At 38.1% G+C, this 27,218-nt stretch overlaps 1 long non-coding RNA gene across 1 annotated transcript; it reads right to left on the reverse strand.

The window, feature by feature from the left end:
* Nucleotides 1–8,494: 8,494 nt before the first annotated feature.
* Nucleotides 8,495–25,659, reverse strand: LOC107815561 (uncharacterized). The gene is made up of 3 exons (XR_001654756.2): nt 25,235–25,659; nt 9,496–9,545; nt 8,495–8,816 (listed from the first exon to the last, which is right to left on the reverse strand). It is a non-coding gene; the product is annotated as an uncharacterized LOC107815561 (long non-coding RNA).
* Nucleotides 25,660–27,218: the final 1,559 nt, after the last annotated feature.

Raw genomic sequence — 27,218 nt, forward strand, 5'->3', positions numbered from 1 at the left:
CAGCACTCTTAAATTGCTGGGCATGACCACCAGCCTGCCATGGCCTTCCCTAATCCCCCTCTATGCACATACACTTACTCTTAGATTCTAAGTTCTGTCCCCCTCTTATGAGCCATGCTTTGGGACCCTGAGTTCCCTCTGAACTTGGACATTTGAGAGCTGACTCTTCCACACTGCACTATAATCTAATTCTGCAATGTGTTTGGGGTGTAAGCACTGCCCTGAATCCCTTTGAGACTCTTGGGAACTTTGACATATCCCAAATAAGAGAAAGACTTTTTGGAAAACGGATCCTGGAAGTTGGTTTATCTCATATTGCTAGACCTTGAGTCGGAATTATGCTGTTTGGTTGCAACTAGAAGTTTTGATGTACTTTTTTTGATTCTTTCGGGTCTGTAATAATTTTTAATAATTATGAGGTTCTAGTGAAAAAGGGGAGGGTCATTTATGTATGCATATGGGTAGACATCAGGCTCATAGGGATTACTATTTACAAATTCTGCATTTATGCATATCATATAGTACTCCTGCCTATAAGTCATCTCATTATTACATTAGGAACCATGCCTATAAGTTTCTACATATAGAATCATGTATAAGTTTCTGCACTTATGCATTTAGAAATCCTGCCTATAAGTTATGCATTACACGTAGAAATCTTGCCTATAAGTTGTTTCATTACTGCATTAGAAACCATTCCTATAGGTTTCTGCATATAGAAATCATGACTATAGTTTTGTTTCTGCATTTCTGCATATTCATCTATCGTTAGGCAAACAATCATAGGTTTAATAATGTGAGCACGTGATTTTTGCCTCACGAAAATTACTCCAAAATAATTCAAAAAAAAAAATAATAAAAAACAATTTTTGCTTAGAGTGCAATTTTCTAGAATTCGTATGGCGTTTATTAAATATTGGTGTTATGTCCGTAAATGTCTACTTTGTCTGTTAAAATGAAGGATAAAATAAAAAAAACAAACACATGTTGCATGCATAATTAGGATTTAATTATGCATTTAAGAGTTAATTAAAAGAAAATCACAAAAATATGCATTTGTTCTTGTTTTAATATTTCACTGTGTGATTAACGCTTTGTCTATGTGTTAAATAGTTGTTAAAAAGGTAATTAATATTTTTGTAAGGTTAAAATTGTTTTATAATTTTAATTAGGATTTTATAATTAGGATTAAAATTAGGAAATATAAAATAAATTTAAAAAGGTGAAAAAATCGGACCTGGACTGAAATCCAGGCCCAAACAAATTAATTCCCCACAGCCCAGTCCAAACAACCCCAGGTCCGGTCCAATTCAAGGCTAATACCAAACGACGATGTTTGGTCGTATTTCATCAAGGGCCGTTGCATCAAATCCATCCAACGGCTGAGATCTCACAACCTTTACCCGTAACCCCTTACCCGATCCACTGCCCCGATCCAGCCTGACCCCAACATTTAACCAAACAACATCGTTTGGTTAAATGAATTGATCTCAACCGTGCATCTTAATTGATCCAACGGATGAGATCAATCCACCCCATCCCTATATAAATCCAAATCCCTACCCCGGCCCCCTAACTAAACACCCCCCTCTTCACTATTCATCATCCTCTCCGGAATTACACCCCTAACCCTAGCCGCCCTCATTCCCCATTGCCTGAAACCCGGCGGCAACAACGCCGCCGGTCACCACCTTAACACCCCTGAACCCCCTGACCTTCCTCTATCTGAATCTGTTAGCCACTTGGCTCGAATTCTCCTGAAGGTTCTCGAATCTTCATTTGAAGATTCGAGCCAAACTCAGATCCAAACTCAACCACCTCCGATGGTCCCCAAATTAACACCGTAGCTTCCCCCAACTACCCTAGCTATGGATCTGGTGTTGGTTTGGCTCGAATCACCTCAGAGTTCTTCGAATCTTCTTTTGAAGGTTCGAACCAAACATGAACTCACTCAGATTCGTTCCAAACTAACACCAAATGACCCCTAGGCCTCCCTCACCCTTGTGTCATCTTTGGTTCCCTTCGAATCTGCCCAGAAGTGTTCGAATTTAAGATCCAAGAATCTGAAACCCTAAAATTTTTCCAATCTTGGAATTTTTTCAATTCGAGTGAAGGATTGAGGTCTAAGAGACTTTAATCGAGGTATTCTCAATTGAGAATACTTCGAATAAAGTCTGTTCAGCCTCAAAAAGGTCCGAATCCAAGTTGAGTTTGAGTCCGTATGAAATTGAAGATTCAGAGGTATTTTCCTATTTCTTTTGTTTCCTACATATGTTGTTGCCTATTTTAGTTGTCTGTGTAATTTTTCATATTTTTGTTTGTTTAAATTCTGTGATTCTATCTCATACCCGCTTACTTGATCAAAGTGTGATTTGTTCTGTTGGTTATGTTTGTTTACAATGTGTGTAATCGACTCGATTAAGTTCGTCGGTTAGTTATATTATAGAATTCTGTTTCTGAAAATGCTGTTTGAAATAATCTGTTTATCGGTTGTTTGTTGACAATTGTTGTAAATAATCAGTTTGACTAATACTCGTTAGTTAAATCATCTTTGTTTACAATTCAATAAGATGCTGTTGATTTCTGAGCATTAAGTTTCAGGCAGTGTCAATATACTGACAATGCCCCTGCACTTATGCTAAATTCAATTTCAATTCAGATTTTGTTCTGTTAAGTTCTGTGTATTGTTAATATGTTTGTATACAAGTTCAGTGTTCAATCTGAATTTAGTTTTGTCCATTAGCTATTAGACATTGGGTGTTGGATCAATTAGCTATCATTGAAAAGACAGAATGTTTGTTTTGATTTAGGAATTGGTTATTAGCTGCTAAACAGTTTAATTCAGATAAATCTGTTAAGGTTTAGGCAGTCTTTGGTCTGGGGCAGTAATAACAGTAATATTAAGGGATTTTCAAGGGTATTTCTGGGATAGAAACAGTAGGGTAATGTGATAATAGTAGTGTGCTGATAGTGGAGTGATAATGGCTATTACTTAATGAGATAATGGGAAACAAAGGGTAATGGGAATGCTGAAAATCAGGAAAAGATCACTTAATGGGATTTAAAGTAGTAAAAGCAGATTTAATGGGATGTTCTGATTTTTTAAAAGAAGAAGGGGGTCCAGGCAGCACTGAAAAGAAAAGGGGGCAGACCTGTATAAGATAGAGGGGATTGGGACTGAAGAGAGGAACTCAGATTTTGAAAAAAAAAAGACTGAGGATTTTAGGGTCAGATTTTAAAAAGAGAGAAATCTGATTTTAAGAGAGGAACAGATTTTAATACACCAGATTTTAACACACACACAGAGAGAGGCATCGAAAAAAAGCAGAAATAGAAATCTGATTCAAGAAAAAAAGAAAGAAAATAGAAATAAAGAAAGAAAAATTAGAAGCAGGAAAAAACAGATTTCTACAATAGAAGCTAGTGTTAAGGTTGAATTTCTGAGATTGAAATTGTCAGTTTGCCTTCTCCTAAGTCTTGGAAAATCAGAAATACTGTGTTTTATCTGTCTGGATTTGTTCAAATCCCATTGTTGAGTTTAAAGTCTGAAATTTCTTAAAGAGTCATTCTACGTTGTGTCTGGGTTCTCGGGTTCTGTATTGTTGCTCAAATCTGTGGAAATACTGGCATTTTCTGCTGATTTTGTTACTGCTGTCACTGCTGAAATTTACTTCTTCTACCTTCATTTCCAGGTACATATCTGTAAACTCATGTCATGCAAAGCTTTCAACATGACAAATAAATGAAGCTCGAATTGTAATTCTGTCTTGAATACATTTGAGTTCGTTAGTTTAAATTTCAGTTATGTTTCATGTTGGTTAACTAGTAGTGAGTTCGACACGATGGCTATAAGTTAATTATCTTATTTTGAAATTCGTATAAAAGCTTTGTAATAATGTTATCCATTTCGAAATCTCATTAGTATAGTTATATTTGAATTGTCAAAATAGGAAACATGACAGAAAGTTGGCCATTATTTAAATTTTATGGTATTGTTAGTTAGGTACAGAATAGTATGGAAATATCAAGGAAAAATACATTATTAGTCTATTTTGTTAGTCAGTTAGTTGTTGTTTAAAGCTAGATGATGTTGGTTGCATTTTGCTATATTATGGCATAATAATGGTTATGTTTATAATCAATAGTTGAAAGATGCGTTAGTAAAATCCGCTATGTTCACAATATCGAAATATGGCGAATAATGTTGTATGCAATATCATTTTATTAAGTCAGCAGGTAGATTTGTTCTCTTTCTTAATAACAAATGGCCTAGGAATTTATATAATGCGAAAGTTAGTGTTTAGCAATAGTTCACATAGATTGAGAATCAAATTGGTTTTATTATATATATATATCCCAAACTCAATATATATATATATATATATATCCCAAACTCAATCATAAGCAGAATTCACAAGAAATAATCATGCATATTGGATTAAGAACAAGTGATGTAGAAGGAGATTAGGCTTATAAACTGTACTAATTTTAAGAAGATAAAATAGCCTTTGCTGCAAATAAAAATAATGAAAATTCTTCGAAAACATCTCTTCCTTTCATAAATCAATTTTTTTTAGTTTCATACGCAATTTATTTTTTTGGTATACACATATTGCATTTACGAGAAAAATGGTAGTATTAATTACGCGTTGTTCATTTTTACTCCTTAAATACGAATGGTTTTTGCGGAATATAATTCATAAAAATATATATATAATATATATATATATATATATATATATATATAATTTGTGGTTGACACTCAATAAATTGAGAATTCTTTTCAAGAAATTTAGAGGCGTCTCAAATAGTGATTTACCATGACTTTCACATAAAAATAATATGGATGTAATAAACAATTTGTAAACAAATTTATACTACCATCAAGAATATTTTTGTGATTAGGGATACGTTCGCGTAACCTGATTATATTTCTAAAAGCAATTCGGATTATGCGTTCGTGCAACTTCGAAACAAGAAAAAGGGTATTTAGTAAATCAAGATAATTAAGCCAAGAATAAGAACAGTTAAGCGACCGTGCTAGAACCACGGAATTCGGAAATGCCTAACACCTTCTTTCGGATTAACAGAATTCCTTACTCAGGATTTCTGGTTCGCAGAATAACAAATATAGTCATATTCTCCTCGATTCAGGGATTAAAACTGGTGACTTGGGACGCCTTAAAATTCCCAGTGGCGACTCTGAAACAAATAAACAAATCCCGTTTCGAATGTCCTTCAATTGGAGATAACTCCCTACGCGCCCTCGCGACGCGGTAAAAAGGAGGTGCGACAAATAATAATCAACTTCATTCTAGATACCATGCCTATAGGGCTCCTACACTTACATAATCGTTTTAAAATCAATAACGCTTAGAAATCATGCACATAGGAGCAGCCGTCTGAATCTGATTCGTCTATAAGTCTAAAATCAGTAGTAATGTTTGTTTAATATCTGCAGAATTTAATTGGTTCTAAAATCAGTAACCCTTCTTTAAAATCAGTATACTTCCACCTAGGTAAGTCGTAGGTAATTATTTAACTGTGTCAGTTTTAATAAATTGCAATCAGACAAGGCCTAATTCGGACTCCTCATCTGAGAAATATGAGATGAAGCAGCATGTCCTAACGCTTTAAATCTAATTCAGACTATAACCAGTATTTGAAGTCATGCTAAATAATTTGCTCCTTTAAGTGAGGAGGCCTGTTTGAGCCCTTAAACTGCTATTTGTTTCCCCCTACTTGCTTATGTGTTTTGTTTGTCGCATTAGAATTTTGTCCTATTAAAACTCTGAAAAGCCCCAACCTCCATCCCTTTAGGACTAGTAGTCCCAAATGCCTCCGGAACTGATAGGATCGGGATGGGTAATAGCATGCAATAAGTAACATCACTATTCCGCGTTTAATACCTTAACGGGGTGGGAAAGGGTAGATATGAACATGATGACCGGTGCGCTAATACCACGTGCGACTCCTCTTCTGAGGAGTAATTGCCGGGTATTGCATTGATGTGATCCATATTGTTTGTAAACCTAGGACCCCTTCCCCTTTACTTGTTATCCCTTTTTTAACTGTCCAGGCTATTTGCTTAAGATTTCTGTTTTCTTTATCTTTCTTCAAACTTTCAATTCACTTGCAACATTATGTGTAAATCCCATTCTATTTGAGACCTTTATTTGCTTACTTGTTAGTTAAAGTCATAATTGTAACATGGCCGGGAACCACACTAGTGGATCTTGGGAGGTCCCTAACACCTTCCCCTCGAGATAATTTCTAGCCCTTACCCGAACTCTGGTTTTCCAACTCCAACTCTTCTTTAGTGTCCTAATGCACTTTAATCATTAGGTGGCGACTCTTCAACCCAAAAAACCCAATTCCCAAGAGGGAACGAGTTGTCCTCCCAAATGTCATGAACCGAATTTTGCTTTTAGAAAAAGGGGCGTGACACCTACCTCAGGATATACAACGGAACGACTGATCCTGAAGATTATATGACTCATTACGTCACCGCCATGAAAGGCAATGATCTCGCCAAGGAACAATTGTCCTCCATTTTGCTAAAGAAGTTTGGCGAAACCCTCACGGGAGGGGCATTAATATGGTATTCATAGCTACCAGCCCGCTCCATAGAAACTTTCAAAGAAATGGCCGTTAAGTTCGTAACCGCCCATGCCGGAGCCAAGAAGGCCGAGGTGAGAGTAAACGACATATTTGCTATTAAGAAGTCCTTGGGAGAGGGACTAAGGGACTTCCTCGCCAGTTCAACAGAGTAAGGATGACTATGCCAAATGTATCCAAAGGGATGGCGGTCGCAGCTTTTCTGAACGAGCTGGGTAGAGAGGGTTCAAGAGCAACTAGAAAATTGTTGAGCTGATTGATGAAGTACCCTCCAACCACTTGGGACGAAATCCACAATGCTAATTATGCCGAGGTCCGAGCAGACGAGGACGACCTCAACAGACCAACTCATCGGCTAACTTTGGTACAAGCCGAATCCAGAAAAGAACAAAGAGACAGTACTAGAAGAGATCATCCGATTCTGCGACCTAACAAGGAAGGCACCATTTATACGTTAGGGTGGCCGCCACACCCAACCCACTTGTCTAGGCCAAGGGCAGGGACCCATCGGAATGAAAAAGGTATGCCTCCTTTATCTTCTTACAGTTTTTGCGTGTCACCTACAGAAATTGTCTACGCTCTTGAGAAACTCAGAACAAAAGTGAAGTGGTCGCCAAAGATGAGATCAAATCCGAACACTAGAAAGTCTGATGCTCTCTGTGAGTTCCACCAGGAATGTGGGCATAAAATAAAAGACTATATCACCCTCGAATAAGAGGTCGTAAACATGGTACGACAAGGGCACCTAAAAGAGATATTAAGTGATAAAGGGAGGACCAACTTTGCTAGAGGATGTGAACATCAAGGCCCGCCAAAGCCATCATCGCCAGCTCATCCATCAACATGATCATCGACAGCAACGACGATGCCTCTATCAACAGCGTGAAGTTCACCACCACTATTAAACTCAGGTGGTCTATCACCTGCAAACGATACGACGAACTCGAAGAAAGTATCGTCTTCGACAAGTCGGATGCCGACAATTTGACTTTCCCTTATAATAATGCCCTTGTTATTACTTTACGCATTTTAGATACCGATGTCAAATGCATCATGGTGGATGATGGAAATAGTGCGTGCATTATCCATCCTTGGGTCCTTACCCAAATGAGGCTTGAGGATAAGTTAGTGTCGCGTTGCATCATGCTAACTAGTTTTAATAATGCAGTTGAGCGAACATTGGGGGAAATACAGGGAAGTTACACTCCCCGTCTTGGTCGGCGGCGTGACTTTGGAGACGACATTCCACATCATGGACCAGGCCACTACGTACAACACTATAGTAGGACGACCATTGATACACCCCATGAGAGCCATCTCATCCAACCTATACCAAATAATTAAGTTCCCGACATTATGGGGAGTATTCAGCATACACGGAGAACAGAGTACGTACCGGGAATACTACCGCATTGCCTTGGACAACACGACCATCCAATAGAAAAAAATAAAGAAAAAGAGGTTAACAATTAACAGGGTCGAGGTCAAAGCAATGATAAACCGGGGATGTCATTATGGACGCCGACATGATCGAGGCTGCAGGTTTGACCATAGAAGATCTCGAACCCATTCAATTGGACCTTAACAGTCATAGTAAGAAGGCCGATATCAGCTGTAAACTCTAGGAACTAGGTAAATTATTAATAGCTAATGCAAATTTATTTGCTTTCAGCCATGCAGATATGCCGATCATCCCAAAGGAAATCGCCACATGCAAGTTAAACGTCAACCCATTCCTGTCACGACCCAAAATGATGGGCCATGACGAGTGCCCGAGTCCTACCTATCGAATACCCCAAAGCATACATCTAAGATATAAATATGAAATAGGGGTAGGTTATGCATAACATCTATCAATAAACTGCTAAATCATCTGAATAACATACGTGAGGAAACATGACCAAAAATACATATATATAGTGTAATAGGCAGGGCGAGCCGACAAGGCTGCTATGGACAACTATACATCAAAATAGAAGCGGACAAGGCCACACACTATCCAACTATACATGATTGTCTACAAACCTCTAATAGAGTGTGCAACTATATAAAGGATAGGACTAGGTCCCGTCATACCCATATATGTATACAAAAATATCGTACCTAAACCTAATAGCAGCTCCAGATCAAATGGAGCACACCAACTCTTACTGAGCAAGGATCCTAAGAAGGGGGACCGTCAGCCTGTCTATCTGCACCTACGGGCATGAAACATAGGCCCCCAGGCAATATGGGCATTAGTACAAATAATGTACCGAGTATGTAAGGCATAAAAATCAATATATGAAAGACACGAAAGAAACATGGAGTAAAGTATTCAACCTATAAGTCTGAATAGCTCTATTAATTATGAAACATTTATAATGTCATGAATATGCGTATAAATGTCATATCATGCATAGGTATATGCGTAGATAATATCATCAAGCCTCTGAGGGCATCCCATCATATCATCTCGGCCTCAGTAGGCGAAATTATCAATGTATACCAACTAATCAGGTAGCGGTGCATATATAATGCCAAACCTTTCCCCATACCCCATATACATATAATCTACGCGTATATAACCCGATCTGGTCATGGTTCATTGTACATATATAAATGAATGCAATGCATAAGAAGTAAGTCAATAAGATCTCTCAGGATGTCATAAGATCAATATGCCTTCAGTTAATATCACGAAGTAAACTTTATCAACTTACGTATTTTGTGAGACCCATGAACAAAGGATATAACAATAGGACATATGGGGAATCAAAAACATAGGCAACTCTTGTACTTCTAAGAATATAGTCATTTGTAAAAGTTGCGTGTTTGCTCGTTTTGTTGTATCATATGGATCATGCCAAAAGGAAAGAAGGGATAGTCTTAACATACCTTATAGAAATCTGTCCAACAATGCTAAACTCAGCTCACTGCACCTTAATCTACAACAACGACAATGATGTTATTGTCAAGTTACGAACGACTCTCTTATTTATATAACGAAAGTAACTTAATCTGTAACAAAACGGGCAGCATTTCCCCTAATTTTACTGCTTCCTCATGCCTACTATAGGAGAGACAACAACACAATACAATCATCAACTCAAAAACAACCTAACTACAATTCGGGACCTTTAATACAACAAAAAACCCAAATATACCATAACACACCCAATCAACAAGTTATCAATTAGCTTGAAATTGCAACAATGAGCGACCAACCCACTATCCTACCATATGTGGCATTTCTCCACGCCCTTTATCCTTCAAAACTCCATAAATCAACAGCACAAGAGGCCAACATGAGTGGACTACAAAACAGTCCACTACAAGTGAAATAAATTGAATTCACGGCTTTCGATCACCGTCTCGTGAGTCCTAACTATTAGGAAATGAATTTATCAACCTTCCTTGAGATTTAAAAGCTTAAATACAACAAGTAGGCATTTTATTAACGATGAAGTACCTTCAAAAGCTCAAACTACAAAGAAAAAGAGAGGCAATATAATGATACTTACATTGTAGGGATCGTTCTAATGTTACCGCTTCTTGATTTCGTACCCGAGATGTTAATCCTTTTTGAAACCCTTGTAGAGAGCTTAAGGGTAAGTTTATAGGTCTTATTTGGTCGTGGTCTCTAGAAAAATTAAGAAAATGATGACATAAGGCATATATATATATCCATTTTTGAAAAGTCAAAGAGGTGCTAGCTTGGCACCCTAGCATTGGCCATTCGTCAGACGCTTATATCTTTTTATCCGGATATTGTATGAACGAACTATTAAGAGTGTTGGAAACTACATTCCAAAAACCTTCAATTTTGGTATATAATATGTCCCAAGAAGACCTCATATAGCACACAAAATGTATTGCTCAAAAAGCTTCGTTACAAGGAAAATCCTTGGTCGGTTTTTTCGCAATTTAAATCCGATTTTTCCCGAACATCATATATAGTCATATTATGAATTTAGACTTATTTAAATCTTGATTAACAAGTCTCATTTTCATTGTACGTCACCTTGGGACACACAGAATGTAACAAACTTCCTCCCTTAGAAACATTCGTCCTCGAATGTTAACTCCCAGAAATCTATAGAAAATTTGGCAGAGTCTCCTCTTTAACATCTACTACCAACCTGTCACGCAACAAACCCAACAATACAAAGCCACACGGGGACACAATCATCAATAACACCAACGGCCTCATATGACCAATGATAGTAACTAACATAAGAATCTAGTATAATATACGCACCTAAAGGCTATGATATCTTAGTCGGCTCCTCCTCCGGAAGCGGAAACAAGTGAGGATATCTAGACTTCATGTCTTCTTCAGCTTCCCAAGTCATCTCCTCCACATTCTTGTTTCTCCAAAGTACTTTGACCGAGCTACATCCTTAGTTCTCAATCTCCGAACTTGTCTATCTAGTACCGTAATAGGAGCTTCCTCATATGATAGCTGCTCTTTGACCTGAACATCTTCAACTGGAAAAACTCTATATGGATCTCTGATACACTTACGGAGCATAGACACATGAAAGACTATATGTACAGACTCCAAGTTGGAAGGCAAGTCTAACTTATATGCTACCTGGCCTACTCTATGTATAATCTTATAAGGTCCAATATACAGAGGGCTAAACTTTCCTTTCTTACCAAATCTCATAATGACTTTCATCGGTGATACCTTTAGGAATACCCAGTCGTCTACCTGAAACTCCAAGTCTTGTCTTCAATTATCTGCATAGGACTTCTGATGGCTCTGAGCTGCTAATAGTCTTTCCCTTATAAGCTTAATCTTCTCAACTGCCTGTTGTACCAACTCTGGTCCTACTAACTTAGTTTCCCTAACATCGAACTATCCAATAGGTGACCTACACTTCCATCCGTAAAGAGCTTCGTATATAGCCATCTGAATACTTGAATGATAGTTATTATTATATGCAAACTCAATAAGAGGAAGATGATCATCCTACCTACCCCTAAAGTCTATCACACAAGCCCGTAGCATATCCTCAAGTGTCTGTATAGTACGCTCAGCCTAACTGTCTGTGTGGGAATGAAATGTTGTACTAAGACTTACTTGAGTCCCCAACCCTTTTTGGAAGGACCTCTAGAAATTATTTGTAAACTGAGCACCTCTATCTGAGATAATAAATATAGGGACACCATGAAGTCGTACTATCTCCTTAATGTAAATCCTTGCATGGGGCTGATTTTATAAGTCTATCAACAATCACCTATATAGAATTGAACTTATGCTGGGTACGAGGTAAACCTATGATGAAATCCATATTAATTACTTCCCATTTAAAGTTGGAATCTTTATAGCCTGCAATAATCTATCAGGTTTCTGATACTCAATCTTAACTTGCTAACAATTAGGGCACTAAACAACAAACTCTGCTATATCCTTCTTCATTTAATCTCACCAGTATATTTCCCTGATATCATGATACATATTCATCGCTCCTGAATGAACAGAATAACGAGAATAGTGAGTTTTTCCCATAACCTGCCGAACCTAGGAAGCTATGAACCTCCATCAGTGTGTGGGTCTAGGCCAAGTCTTCACTGTCTCAATCTTCTATGTATCAATTCGGAACTCACCTAAAATAATATGCCCAAGGAAAGCTATAGAATTCAACCAGAATTCACATTTAGAGAATTTTGCGTACAACTTCCTTTCTTGTAGAACTCTGAGCACAGTATACAAATGATCTGCATGCTCAGCCTTTGAATGAGAGTAAACCAAAATATCATCTATAAATACAATCTACAGATCTAGAAAGGGTTTGAACACATGGTTCATCAAGTCCATGAATACCGCTGGGGCATTGGTCAAACCGAACGACATAACATGAAACTCAAAGTGCCTGTATCTAGTCTTAAAACGGTGTCTTCAAAATATATTTCTCTTTAACCCTTACCTAATGGTACCCAGACCTCAATTCTATCTTCAAGAAATACCTGGCACCCTGCAACTGATCAAATAAATCATCAATCCTCAGGAGCGGGTACTTATTCTTGATCGTCGCCTTATTCAACTGCCTGTAATCAATACACATCCGCAAGTAACCATCTTTCTTTCTCACAAATAATATAAGTTCTCCCCACGGTGATGTACTGGTTTGATAATGACTTTTTCAAGAAAATCCCTCAGTTGTACTTTTAACTCTCTCAGCTCTGCATGTGCCATTCTATAAGGAGGACTAGATATCGACTGAGTGTCTAGTAATATGTCAATAGCAAACTCAATCTCCTGCTCTGACAGAAGGCCTGGAAGCTTATCGGGAAACTCATTAACCATCGGGATAGATTGAAGGGACGATGACTCTATTTTCACATCCTTTACCCGAACTAAGTGATAAATATAGCCATTTCTGATCATCTTCCTTGCCTTGACATAGGAAATAAACCAACCTCTAGGCAATGCAGTTGTTACACCCTATGTTTTTGTACGTAAAAGTACGCCGTAAGTCAATTGATGTAAGCTCGAAAATGAGATCCTCTTTGAAAGTATATAAAGTTATTTAATATTGTTACACCCCGTATTTCAGATGTCACTACCATTATAGGATTATCTAATATGAACTCAAAAAGGACGAAATCCTTCTACAAGGATAAGAAAGGTTTACAGAAGTCTTCAATAAGTTAAGATGAATATGAGACTTGGTAATCATGATTTAAATAAGTTTAAAGTCATGATATCACTATATATGATGTTTGGATATGAAATATAAAGTTTGGAAAAAATTGGATTTAAGCTGCAGAAAAACCGACTAAGGATTTGCCTTGTAATGAAGCGTTTTGAGCAACGAATTTCATGTGCTATATGAGGTATTTTTGGGACATATTATATACCAAAATGAAGCTCTTGGAACCTAGTTTCCAATATCCAAACCATTTATTCATAAGACATCGGGGTAAAGAAATATGGATTTTTAAAGTAGGGTTGCCAAGTCACATCGATGCACTTCGGAGAAACTGGCAGGTTTATAGGCCAGGTTGCGACACAGTTGTCTCCCAATATATTGAGGTTATAGGAGATCTTTTTATGTAATTAAAGCCCCATGTGTCTAGTTTCTCATGCGGAAAACTGTTTGTCAATACGATATCGGAGTAGAGAGATACAAGTGTCCGAAGTTGCACTGCTCAAGCTGCCAAGCAGCCAGCTTACCCACCTGCTTGAAGAATTGAGGTAGTGGGCTTATAAGTGGTCTTATCCCCTTATATCTCGTCAAAAATACAGAGATTACTTAAACTAAAACACTCTCAAGCTCTCCAAAACCCTCCCTGACATATCCCAAGAACCAAACTCAAGGGAAATCAACTCAAATCATCATCAAAGACGATAAAGACTACAAGAGAATGCTTCTATGATGTTGTGGTGTGATTGAGGGCTATTGTGAGCTAAGTTGAGATAGGGTTTCGAGTTATAGATGCTTTCAAGGTATGTATAACATCTTCTTTATTGTACCTAAGGTTAATCTTGTGTTGATTGTGTTGTTTGAGTGAAAAACCATATGATAGCACTTGAAGGAACATGAGATATGGTTGTCTTTTTGGTTGGACTGTTTTGTGGCTAAATATATGGTTTGTGGTGGCTGGAAATTTGTGAGAAATAATTTGATAATGGTTTGGCTGCTGTTCTTAAGCTTTTCTAGGTGTTAACTAAGTTGATTGATGAAGAAAAGATGAAAAATAAGTGATTGATGATAAAATTTAAGGTGCTAGATGTATGAGGCTGCTTTGGAAGGCATTTTGTAAATGTTTTGAACTAGAATCAATATAGTACATATAAGTATGATGTTCTGAAGGTTATAAACTAATTTATGGAATAAGATTTAGATTAAATTTATATCTTGTTACGAGTAAAAACGAGCTTGCTGCTGAATATGATTGTTAAGAAAATCGGAGGAAATCATATTAGATTATATTGTCGTTGTTGCTATTGTTGGTTATAGTTGTTGTTGTTGGACTGTTGATAACCCTTAGTGGTCTTTGGGATGTACTAAAATAGGGTAAAAGCTGCCCTTTTTACTTTAGAATTGAGTTATCGTTTGAGATACGTTATATACTAATGCCATCTAAGTTATACATGTATTTCTTTGTTATAGGGTTAGCGCGCTAGTTGTCATAAGCTTGCCGTTGAGATGCATTGACGACTTGAGGTATGTTAAGGCTACCCCTTTTTACCTTTGTCATGATATATATGATACAACAAAATAAGTAAGCACGCAAGTTTCACAAATGATTCTATTCTTAGAAGTACTAGGGTTGCCTATGCTCCTGATTCCCCATATGTCCTACTATCATATCGTCTGCTCATGGGTATCATGACACTCCGAGAGATCTTATTGACTTACTTCATTATGCATTGCATTCATTTATACATGTATATTGACTCATGACCAGCTGGAGTTATATACGTGTATAATATATGTATATAGGGTATGGGTAAAGGTTATGACATTATATACGCACCACCACCTGATCAGTTGGTATACGTTGATGATTTTTCCCACATAGGCCGAGATGATATGATGGGATGCCCTTAGAATCTTTATGATGTTATGCACGCATTTACTTATGCATGATATGACCTTTAGATGCATATGCATGACATTATAAATGTTTCAGAATTTACAAAGTTATTTAGATTTAAAGATGTGTTTCTTTATTCCATGTTTCATCTATGTCTTTTACGTATAAATTTTCATGCCTTACATACTCAGTATATTTTTCGTACTGACGCCCTATTTCATGGGGCCTGCGTTTCATGCCCGCAAGTGCAGGTAGACAAGCTGGCAGTTCCCCTTCTTAGGATCCTTGATCATTAAAGTTGGCGTGCTCTCAGTACGAAAAATGTACTGAGTATGTAAGGCATGAAAATTTGTACGTAAAAGACATAGATGAAACATGGAATAAAGAAACACATCTTTAAATCTGAATAACTTTGTAAATTCTGAAACATTTATAAAGTCATGCACATGCGTATAAATGTCGTGCCATGAATAGGTATGGGTGTACATAATATCATCAAGCCACTGAGGGCATCCCATCATATCGTCTCTGCCACTGTGGGCAACATCATCAACATATACCAGCTGATCAGGTGGTGGTGCGTATATAACGCCGTAACCTTTTCCCATATCCCATATACATATATTTGCATATATACGCATATATAACGCCATTTGGTCATGGGTCAATGCACATGTATAAATGGGTGAAATGCATGAAAAATACGTAATAAATATCAATATTCCTTCCGGATAAACCTTTTCAATTGCATATTATTCTCAGACCCATGAACAGAAGATAGTAATAATTCACATGGGGAATCAAGAATATAGACACCCCTAATATTTCTATGAATAGAGTAATTTATGGAAACTGTGCGTTTGCTCGTTTTTTCGGTATAATTTGGACCATGCCCAAAGAAAGAGGGGATGGCCTTAACATACCCGGAGTAAGAAAAACTCCATATAATATTCCATTGGAGAACCTTTGTTGATTGAACTTAGAACTCAAAAAATCAGACTAAGCTTCTGCTTTTTGAATCCTTGAACGAAATTTGTTCTTGCTTCTTTGAAATTACAAATGAAATTTGGCTCTGGATTCCTTGAAAGTTTTGGACAAAATTGTTTCTGCTTCTAACGTTTCTTGTGTACTATGAAGATTAGCTTCTGACCTCTAATGTATTTGAATTAAGAATGCTTAAATGTTTATTTCTTTTCTAGATTTTGGGACGTTGGTCTCCTTGTCAAAACATATGAATGGAACAATAAATCTTTGCTTATTAATGTCAATTAAGCTTAGGTAGCCACCTACTCCAACATGACGATGAGTCATTGTTTGGAAAGTGCTTGTTTGACACGTTTCTTTTGAGATAATTATTAATCTTTATCCACTTATTAGTTAACCGGGTAATGTTCCGTTACCCGGCAATTAATCAATTACCCGCATAATTTAAAAATTGCCACAAATTACTTAAAATTTTACTTATTTTTTTATATACTTATACTACCGTGGTCATATGGTACCTTGCAGTACTAGTTCATAATTATCGGGTATTATCGCTCGACCCGTATTTTATCCCAAATATGTCACTTTCAACGAAACTCGTTTTCTTTAATTCGTGTACCTTTTATCCTTCATGACACTTATTTATTGCTTGTTATAAATAGCGTAAATACGTTAACCTCAAGATAATCTCATCCCTGAGTCCACGTCGGTTAACTAAAAACGAAACTTTCACGTACGAAAACACGAGATGTAACAATTATGCAAGCAAAATAATGAATGATGCTCAAGTAAATTACACGGTGATGGAAAAAGAGTTGCTGGCAATTGTTTTTGCAATGGAGAAGTTTAGACCTTATCTCATGGGTTCCAAGGTGATAGTTCATACTGACCATGCAGCAATCCGTTGCTTGATGACAAAGAAGGATTCCAAGGATAGGTTGATGAGATGAGTTCTATTGCTTCAAGAGTTTGACCTTGAGATTGTTGATCGAAAAGGGAGTGAAAACCAAGTGGCGGACCACTTGTCCCGCTTGGAGGAGAGGGGAGGCCCCTTGATGGCCTTGAAATTAATGATTCATTCCCTGATGAGCAACTCCTCTCTGTATCTGTAAATAGAATGCCTTGGTTCGCGGATGTTGCCAACTTTCTTATGACCGACATTGTTCCATATTAGCTCTCTTCTAACCAAAGGAAGAAGCTTAAACGGGATAGCTTGGACTACTACTGGGATGAGCCTTATTTGTTCACAATTTATAATGATGGTGTGATCCGCAAATATGTTCCGGAAGAGGAGCAAATGAGTATTCTTGATGCTTGTCATTCCTCTCCCTATGGTGGTCACCATGGTGGGGCGAGGACAGCTTCAAAGGTGCCTATCTGTGGATTTTATTGGCCTACATTGTACAAGGATGCAGGGGAGCTTGTTAAGAGATGTGATGAGTGTTAGAGAGCTTGGTGGAATTTCAAAGAAGGATGAAATGCCTCTCACCACTATTCTTGAGGTTGACATATTTGACGTGTAGGGCCTTGACTTCATGGGAACTTTTGTGAGTTCATGTGGTAACACGTACATTCTAGTGGCCGTTGATTATGTTTCCAAGTGGGTTGAGGCCGTGGCTTTACCCAACAATGAGGCCCGGAGTGTGGTGGCTTTCCTCAAGAGGAATATCTTTACTTGGTTTGGCACTCTCAGAGCAATCATCAGTGATGGGGGTTCTCATTTCTGCAACAGGGCATTTGACACTTTGCTTGCAAGGTATGGTGTCAAACACAAGGTTTCAACCCCTTATCATCCTAAGGCTAGTGGGCAAGTTTAGGTCTCCAATAGGGAGATAAAGAGCATATTGTCAAAGACTGTCAATGCAAATAGGACTGACTGGTCAAAGAAACTGGATGATGCTCTGTGGGCTTACAGGACTGCTTACAAGATTCCAATTGGTATGTCTCTGTACCGGTTGGTATTTGGGAAAGCTTGCCATCTTTCGGTTGAGTTATAGCACAAGTCCATGTGGGCTTTTAAAAGTTAAATCTTGGGATATTGCAGCAAATCTCCAGGTAGAGCAACTCAATGAGCTTGATGAGTTCCGGTTTCATGCCTATTCCAGCTCGTCCTTGTATAAAGACAAGATAAAGTACTTACATGACAAGTATGCCTATAGTAAGGAATTCAAGGAAGGTGACTTGGTTCTCTTATTCAACTCCCGGTTACGACTGTTTTCGGCAAAGCTCAAGTCAAAATGGAGTGGCCCTTTTGAGGTGGTGCATGTAACTCTGTTTGGTGCTCTTGATTTGAAAAACAAAAATGGTGAAATCTTCAGAGTTAATGGGCATAGAGTGAAGAACTATCTTGGAAAGTTTGATGACAGCCATGTGGTGGCAATGATCCATCTCAAATGATCGATGGTAACCTGCGTCGTGCCGCGATGTTAAATCAGGCGCTTCTTGGGAGGCAACCCATGTGTTTTTCTTCCTTTTGATTTTCTTCTTAGTGTAGGATTTGTTTTGAGCTAACTGGTTATGAGATGTGTGTAGGAATGTTTGGTGCAGTGTAGGACAAAGCTGGAAAAATTTGACAAGTCTGTAGTTAGACCGCTGACAGCGCCCCATTTTTCACGGTCAGTTGCAGCCAGTTTGCGGAGGCGTAATTTAGCAGTAGACGTGGGCTTGAAAAGTCTAAAATGAGACCTCTCTAAAGTTTCATCCGTGTCTGTGGAGCATTTCTCTCGGTTAGCGGTGCCTTTCTGCGGCTGCATCCTATTTCCCGTTTTCAGCGGAAGTGTTAAGCAAACAGCCCTTCTGTAAGTCCAAAGCATGGACCACGGTGATATTCCGCGGCCGCGCCAGGTAAGATTGGTGGGTCCCAAGGTACTTAGTATAAGTAGAAGGACAAGAGACCTTTTACCCTTTTCGACCTCTGAACTCTCATAGCTTAATTTTTACTGTTCACCTAAGCCTTAATCCGCACAAGCACAAGATTAAAGTCTATTCTCATCACTCATTACACATATGGTAATCTCACTTCCTAATTGTTCTTTAATTTGTACTTGATTTTCTTTTATTTGTTAGTTTTCACTTCTTCTTCCTTTTTTTAAGTTTCAATTAGGGTTCATCAGTGTAATTAACTTATGCTTAGGGGTTAATAGTGTAGATGATAACTGCTAAATGCATGAAAAATTGAAACCCTAAGATTGCTTAGGTTGTTTTTGAATTCTACGGCCGCAGATGTTTTTCTGCGGTCTGCGTTCATGAGAAAAATCTGTGTTCGGAAGTCTTGAATACCGTAGTTAGCAGTGGAAAATTCCACTGACAGCGGCCCGCTTTACGCGATCGAGCTGTATTTCTCGCGGTCACCAGTACGCATGTTCAGAGAAGTATACCAAATGGGTTCGCGACCGTGGTTGTTTTTCTGCGGATAGCAGTACAACTTCTATGGCCGCACCCAATTTTCCGCGGTCAGCGGCTTTGTAGAATCAGAGGATGGGCAGTTTGATCCCCATGCCTCCGCGGCCGTGCCTAATTTTCCACGGTCAGCGGCTCTATAGAATCAGAGGATGGGTAGTCTGATCCCTATGCCTCCGCGGTTGCGCCCTTTTTTCCACTCTCAGCGGTACTCATTCTGTGGCCGCACCTTTTTATCCGCTGTCAGCGATTCTAAAAGTTTTTACACCACTGTCAATTTTTCATTTGCTTTTCTTTACTGCTTCTTCTAAAACCAATACTAATGAGCTTTCACTGACTATGTATGTAGATAATGGTTAAAACAAAAGGTGGCAATGACAAACAAAAAGGGAAAGCAGAGTCCTCCCGGGGTAGGGGACGAGGACAAATCAAGTTACCCCTAGAAAAGATATCAAAGCTGCAAATAGAGCTGCATCCCACTCTGAGTGGAGTGAGTATGTTCCCTCCTGGGAGGCTTTAGAGGATGATTCTAGGCCCACTCATGTACCAGACTTCCTAGAGAGATTTTGATTGAGAGACGTGCCTACACCCCCCAACTTCTCCTACTTTTCCTGCTTCTTCTGAGTCATCTAATGGCTCAGTGAAGAGTAGTGAGTTTTCAGCATCAGCCTCTTCTACTACCTCCCCACATAGACCAGAGCCCATTGATGTAGATGCTGAGGCACCGGATGACGAGAGAGGGGGTGGCACCCAGACTGGAGGGTTGGCAAGAATAAGAAACCTGGAGGTATGGGAACAAAGATTTGTCAGTGAGAAAGCCTACCACAAATTCAGTGTGTGGTGGCCTCAAAGGTCACTCATACATGAGCGTCAATTTATAGAGCGGGATCTTCTGTCCCACTACCCCAATGTAAAAGAGTGGATTGGAAGCACTTCACAAGCGGGCTACCGAATGTTAATGAGCACCTAGTTAAGGAATTTTATGCCAATGTCGCCCACATCAAAAAGGGCACATTTGTGACTAAGGTGAGGAATCTGAAGATCAAGTTTGATGGGAAGACTCTGAATGATTAGATTGGTTTCAATAATGAAGATGAGTCATTGTACTTAGAGAAGGTGGACATGGCTGAGGTGGCCTGCCCGTGGTTGGCATCAATACTTGCTCTCCCGAGTACTACTCCAGCTTGGTTGACAGTAGGGGTCCCTATCTACAGGAACACCCTAAACTTCGAGGAGAAAGGTTGGGAGACATTTATGTGTAGTAGATTATACCCTACTACTCATGACACTGACATTCTGGTTTCCCAAGTGATTATAGTGACGGCTATTATGGTGGGGTTCCCGATCAATTTTGGGAATATCATGTCCAGGGTTATCACCAGAGTGGTCAACAAGGGTGAGAGATCCTACCCCTTTCCAAACTTCCTTACCATGTACTTGGAGGATCAGGAAGCTTGAGAAAAGGGATTTCGATATCAAGGTGAAACCCAAGAAGCCCTTCTCATGGTACAACCTTCAGGGTCCAAAAAACCCCAAATCCAAGGGCAAAGCTACTACTTCTACTGGCCAGTCTGAAGAGCCAGCAGTGGTGGTCACTGCTTCTGAGCCTCCCACTGCCTTACCAGATCCTTCCCTCGGATCATCTACTTCCATGCCTTGCTCAGTGCCCTCTTCATCAGCATACCCTTTGATTGCACATAGGCTGAACCAGACTCTCTCCAGCATCAACAACTAGATACAGGCGGCAACATCAAAGTTGTCTATACTATCCAGCTCAGTGGCAGCCTAGTCAGTTCCCGCACAGCCCCAAGTACCAGCTTTAGTGGAGGAATATCTCAAGGAGCTTCTGAACAACTAGAAGAAGCTCCTGGACAACCAGAAGCTCATCATGGATGCTCTTGCAGATCAAGGTAAAACAATTAAGGAGCTGAGCAAGTAGACGAAGAAGCTGAAAATGACTCGGGCCTCAAAGGAGTCTGTGAAGCTCTTGAGAGGAGAAGTGGAAAAGATAAAATCAGCTGGCGACCTACCATTGGAGCTATTATTATAGGACCAAATTCCAGCAGGTCAGCTAGAGCAGATACCGGAGTAGGAGGCTGATGGAGAGCCTAGGAGGAGGAGACTCATTCCCTAGGTTGATGACTTGGAGTTTGAGCTGGAGGACCCTGAGGGAGGTGCCTCAGGCCAGCCACAGTACCCCGAGGGAGGTGATCCAGGGACCCAGCCACAGGACCTCATGCAAACAGAGGACCCATAAGGAGTTTTCTTTATTCTCTAACCCCTTTTTGATCTTATTTTTGCTATTAGCATTGCCCTTCTTTGCTATTAGCATTGAGGGCAATGCTAGTTTTTATTTGGGGGGGGGGGGATCCTATTTTGATGATTTGATAATTAGATTATAATTATGATACTGGTTTTTCTTTATAGTTATTTTGCACTTTTGGTATGTATATAACTTTACCATTTATTTTTCACTTTTTGTTAATTTTTCAATTTTCGGTATGTATATAAATTACTTTTCCATGTATATATTTATTCCCTCTTATGTATATTAGTCTCAATCCCCTATTGTACATATTCAGTTTACTTTCCATAGTTTACTTTGTAACTTCTTTTGCAATTTTTCTTAATAGCATAGCTTCTTATTTCATTTAGTAGCTTCCTTTTCAGTTCATAGCTTCTTATTTTTACAAGTTTTCGTAATCAATAAGCCTTTGGTTTTCTTAATGCCACGGTTCTTTCCAAAGGTAGAGTTTGTGTGAACCGGATGGCTCTTCTCGATGATGGATGACATGACAGTCTTTTTAAGGGTTTGAGTCTGTTTTCTTTTCATTTTTGTGTAAATAGTAGCTAGTGAACAATAATGCCTCAGGCAAAGCTTCACTTGGGCCTAACACATTTACCTTTGACCTTATGGTTAGAAAAAAATTGATGTGTAAAGAATGGTGATAGTTGTGACCTTTAGACTCTTGTATTGACTTTACAATTATTGAGTGGTTTTTAGGAACCATTTGTGTTGCTTAATCTTAGCTAAGGTTGTTGTGGGCCCTCGACTCTGTCTCTTTAGCAATCCAATAGTTTGTGAGGTGAGGTTTTGATTTTCAAGTCCAAGTCCCGTGCCAATAAGTCTAGAACTTGCCCTGAATGTTTGTCTAGGCAAAATTCTAAGTGAAGCTCGACTTAAGAAGTGATTATAGGCTCTTCTTGATCCAAATTTGAACTTGAAATCATCCATAGCCCACCAAATATGATATCCCTAGTCAACCCCAGCCATAGCCCTTGTTCTTTCAATAACCATGATACAAGCCTTTATTAGTTCTAAAATGATCCTCTCTTGGCACCCGATCTTTCCTTATCACAAGGCAAAAACATAAGTTTGGGGGGAGAGACGAGGAATGCAAAAGTGATAAAAGGTACATATGAAGAAAAGGAAAAGCAAAAAGAAAAAGAATGAAAAGCCAAAAATTCAAAAAGAAAGTGAACAATGTAGAAGAAATGAAGGGATTCAATAAAAGCAAAGATGAAAAGCTTGGAAAGACTAGAAAGGAGAAAAAAAATTGAAATGAGCAAGAAAGAGTGACAATGTGTCTCTCTAGCCCATAAGGAAGAAGTAAATGACTCAAAGAGTCAAGAAAATGTGAGCCAAAATGAAGAAAATGAAGTGCTTAAGGAAAGATTAAACCTTCATAGACCAATATATCCTACCTTGAACCAAAAGCCATCATTACATTCCCGCAAAAGCCCTATATGATCTTGAGTTGAGTGAGCTTACATTAGTGGTGACTCACATAAGGGGCAAGCTTATGGTACTTAGAGCCGAACTTGTGACCTTCATTTGAGCGAGATGAGTGTGTTTTCCACAATCCTCGTTCTAAGTGCTGCAATCTAAGAGTGAGGTTTGCATATGGAGAGTCAAGGAGTATGAGTTTGGGTTCCACAACAACCAATGTAGTAGAAAGAGTTTCCTTGATGAGTTGAGTCAACTCTTGATGCTTTTGTAGCACTAAAGCCATAGTGCTAAAAAGGTTTTGTATTGTTAATAATGCATTTGAATTGAGGGTAATTGTTAGTCCCAATTGATGCTTGATGAGGTTGCTTTAGGATAGCTGAAATTTTCCTTTCTTTTATCTTGAAGAGGTGGGAATTATTTTGTTTGCTTGAAGACAAGCAAAGCTTATGTTTGGGGGAGTTGATAATTAGGGATTCTCGCCTATTTTATGCTCCTTTTTGCTTAGGTTTTGGGCTAATAGTGTGTGCAAGTATTCCTGAAAGCTAACTTATTGTGCTTGTTTGCAGTGTTTCTGTTTCTTGTTAATTCTCCATTTCAATCATACTCCCAGATGATTTAGAAGACTTAGGGAGAAGAAGGGTTTGATAACAGTTTATATACAGTCCAAACAATATCAAAGCGGTAAAAAGAGGCATTTAGCACATTAGACTCAAATATATAAAAATCAGATAATAAATAAAGCCAACTATAACAGTTATTCTAAGCTCGAATTCTTAAACCCTGAACAAAAAGTTCTGGGTTATGGTCCCCAGCGGAGTCGCCAAAGCTGTCACACCTCCTTTTTTTACACACCCAAGGGTATATAGGGAGTTTTTCCAATTAAAGTGACATTAATCGAAATGAGATTAATTAATTTATCAGAGTCGCCACTTGGAATAAATTATTTGGTGTCCCAAGTCACCGGTTTATTTTAAAATCCCAAATCGAGGAAATTTCGACTTTATTTTAAAAGCCTGTGAACCAGAAACTCTTAGTAAGGAATTTTGTTAACCCAGGAGAAGGTGCTAGGCATTCCCGGGTTCCGTGGTTCTGGCACGGTCGCTTAAACTATTAATATTGGCCTATTATCTGATTTATTGTATGTTTTTAAAACCTATTGTGCATTTTAACTTTATAACCGCTTTTAATTATTTTAACCGCTTTTTAGGATTTATGGGATTATTTTTTGAACAAATTATGATTGTCGTACACTTACCGTTTTGGAACACACCGTAAACCATGCTACATGAAATCCACCCGCGATTCGCGACATGTTTATTTTATTATTGTTATTTGAAGTTGTTATGGTCGGGTCACATGAAATGCACACTCGAATTTAGATTTATGTATCGTGACTCTGCCATGGGAACCGTACTCATAGCCACGATGATTTATTTAATTAACACACCTAAAGCAAACTACGATGTGCATTAACTATTTTTCTATGTTTGGAATTATTGCAAGGCCTTGTACTTCTCCATAATTTATACTGCATCTTTCAAACGACACTTATACTAATAAACATGACAAAAGTGCAAGGAAATTGTAATGAGATAAGCAAAACATATTATACTAAAATAGTATAGAATGAATAAATGAACACCAACCAAAATTATAAAATACTCAGTAGAACTTAATCAAATAAACAAAATAGACAAAATAAAAAGTGAATCAAAGAAATACAGCAAAGTCATAAAATGGATGTGTTTAACTTAGAAAATCAACAAATACCAACTTCTGGGCACTTAAGAGAACAACCTATAGCCCAATACACACACACACACCTACTCAACGGGAGTATGATTGAAATGGAGAATTAACAAGAAATAGAACACCTACTCGATTACATGTGATTAGAAATAGAAAATTATCAGACACCCGCGTCTGTATTAACAAAAAATAACAGATATCAACTGCAAGAAATGTACTGACCTGTAAAATTTGAAACCTTTCAATATATAAAGATTTTCCAACTGGTTTACAACATGAAAGCAGTGTCGTAGTTGAACACAAACCCGTCGCCAGTAGACCTCAAACGGCGTACTCTCAAGTCAGATCTCTGACTACTTCAAACTAAAAACATGAGAAGAGATGAAAGATTCATTTGTTCTACTTTTAAAAGGCTGGTTCGTAGCAGTTTTAAATAAGAAAATAAATTGATTTTGGAGCGGGGTTTTGACTGTTTGGTGGCGGAAGGAACTGTATTTTGTGGAGTTGATTTTTTGTTTCAAGGATAGGTTATTCAAGACTTGGATATAGATGAGAATTCTTTTATATTTTCTACGGACTCTTCTTTTGGTTCAAAGAGATGATTATCATTTCTTAGGAATTCAATGTGCTGCCGTTCTTAATTTTAGTCTAGGTCCTCCCCGTTTTGTTTGATTTTACAAGTTAAGCATTATTTTATAGGGGTAGGAATTAAGTTAGGTCAAATGCGGAATGTGTATGGCTAAATGTTTTGGTCTTGAAGGGATTTGGGTCATGAATTTGGGCTAATTAAATTTGAGGTAGGAAAACTAAATCAAAATCTTTTTTTTTTCATTTTTCTTTTTCTTTGATTTTACAATCTAATAAAATTCTAAATCAATCTATTTTGTAAAAATTAAAATTATTTATCTACTAAAACAATTAATTAACTTAAAACTAAATAGAAATACTACTTTCTAAAGACTAAAAGCTAAATATGTAAAAATGACCATTTTTTGAATTTTTCTTAATAAAATTAATTCCTACATGCAAATTGGACCTAAGATGGCGTGAAATTAAAATGTGATAATTTTTTATGATTTTTCTATGATTTTAAAAATATTAAAAATGCATGAAAGGTTATCAGAGGCTTGATGATGTTATGTACTAATATACTTATGCATGATATGATATTTACATGCACATGCATGACATTATAAATGTTTTATGATTCACAGAGCTATTCAGACTTACAGGTTGAGTACTTTACTCCATATTTCTTTTATGTCTTTTATATACTACTTTTCATTCCTTACATACTCGGTACTTTATTTGTACTGACGTCTCTTTTGTCGGGGGACGCCTTCATGCCCGCAGGTCCTGAAAGACAAGTTGACTGTCCTCCTAAGGCTATCAGCTCAACGAAAGGTGTTGGTGCACTCCACTTGCTCCGGAGTTGCCTATTTGGTCAGTATGATTTGGACAGGTATTGACTGGTATGGCGGGGTCCTGCCCCGACCTTTATGATGTTTATGTACTCTTAGAGGCTTATAGATAGATGTCAGGTATATGGATCTTGTATGGCCTTATCGGCCTATGCTTTGAGTTTACAAATGATCATGTTGGCCTTATAGGACCGTATGTCACATGTATAAGTTTCTGTATCATGCCAGGTCATCCTATGTCTAGTATTCCCTTTTGTTTATTTTGATTATCTCATGGCGACCCTTTTGGCCCATTTACCAATAATAGTACGATAAGAAAGATATGTTACATTGGTACTCGGTTGATTAAGGTACCGGGTTCCCATCATGGCCCTTCGATTTGGGTCGTGACAGCAGTATTACCTTATCACTCTAGAACTGTCTCTCTTGGAAACGAAAACCAAATCATCTTTGATCTACAATCAACTTTAGCATAACAAGAAGCCAACCAATCCATATCCATTATAACATCAAATTCTACCATATCTAACTCAATCAGGTCTGCTACTGTAGAACGACTATAAACTACTACTAGACAGTCTTTATATACCCGTCTATCTATCACTGGATCCCCAACAGGTGTAGACACCTCAAAATGTTCAATCAACTCAGGTTCTATCCCAAACTTACTAGCAACCAACAGAGTGACATACGATAAGGTGGAACCTGGATCAATCAATACATATACATCATATGAGGAGACTGATAATATACCTGTAACAACATCAGGTGAAGACTCCCGATCC

The sequence above is a fragment of the Nicotiana tabacum genome, chromosome 6 (genome assembly GCF_000715075.1).
Source record: "Nicotiana tabacum cultivar K326 chromosome 6, ASM71507v2, whole genome shotgun sequence".
NCBI lineage: Eukaryota > Viridiplantae > Streptophyta > Magnoliopsida > Solanales > Solanaceae > Nicotiana > Nicotiana tabacum.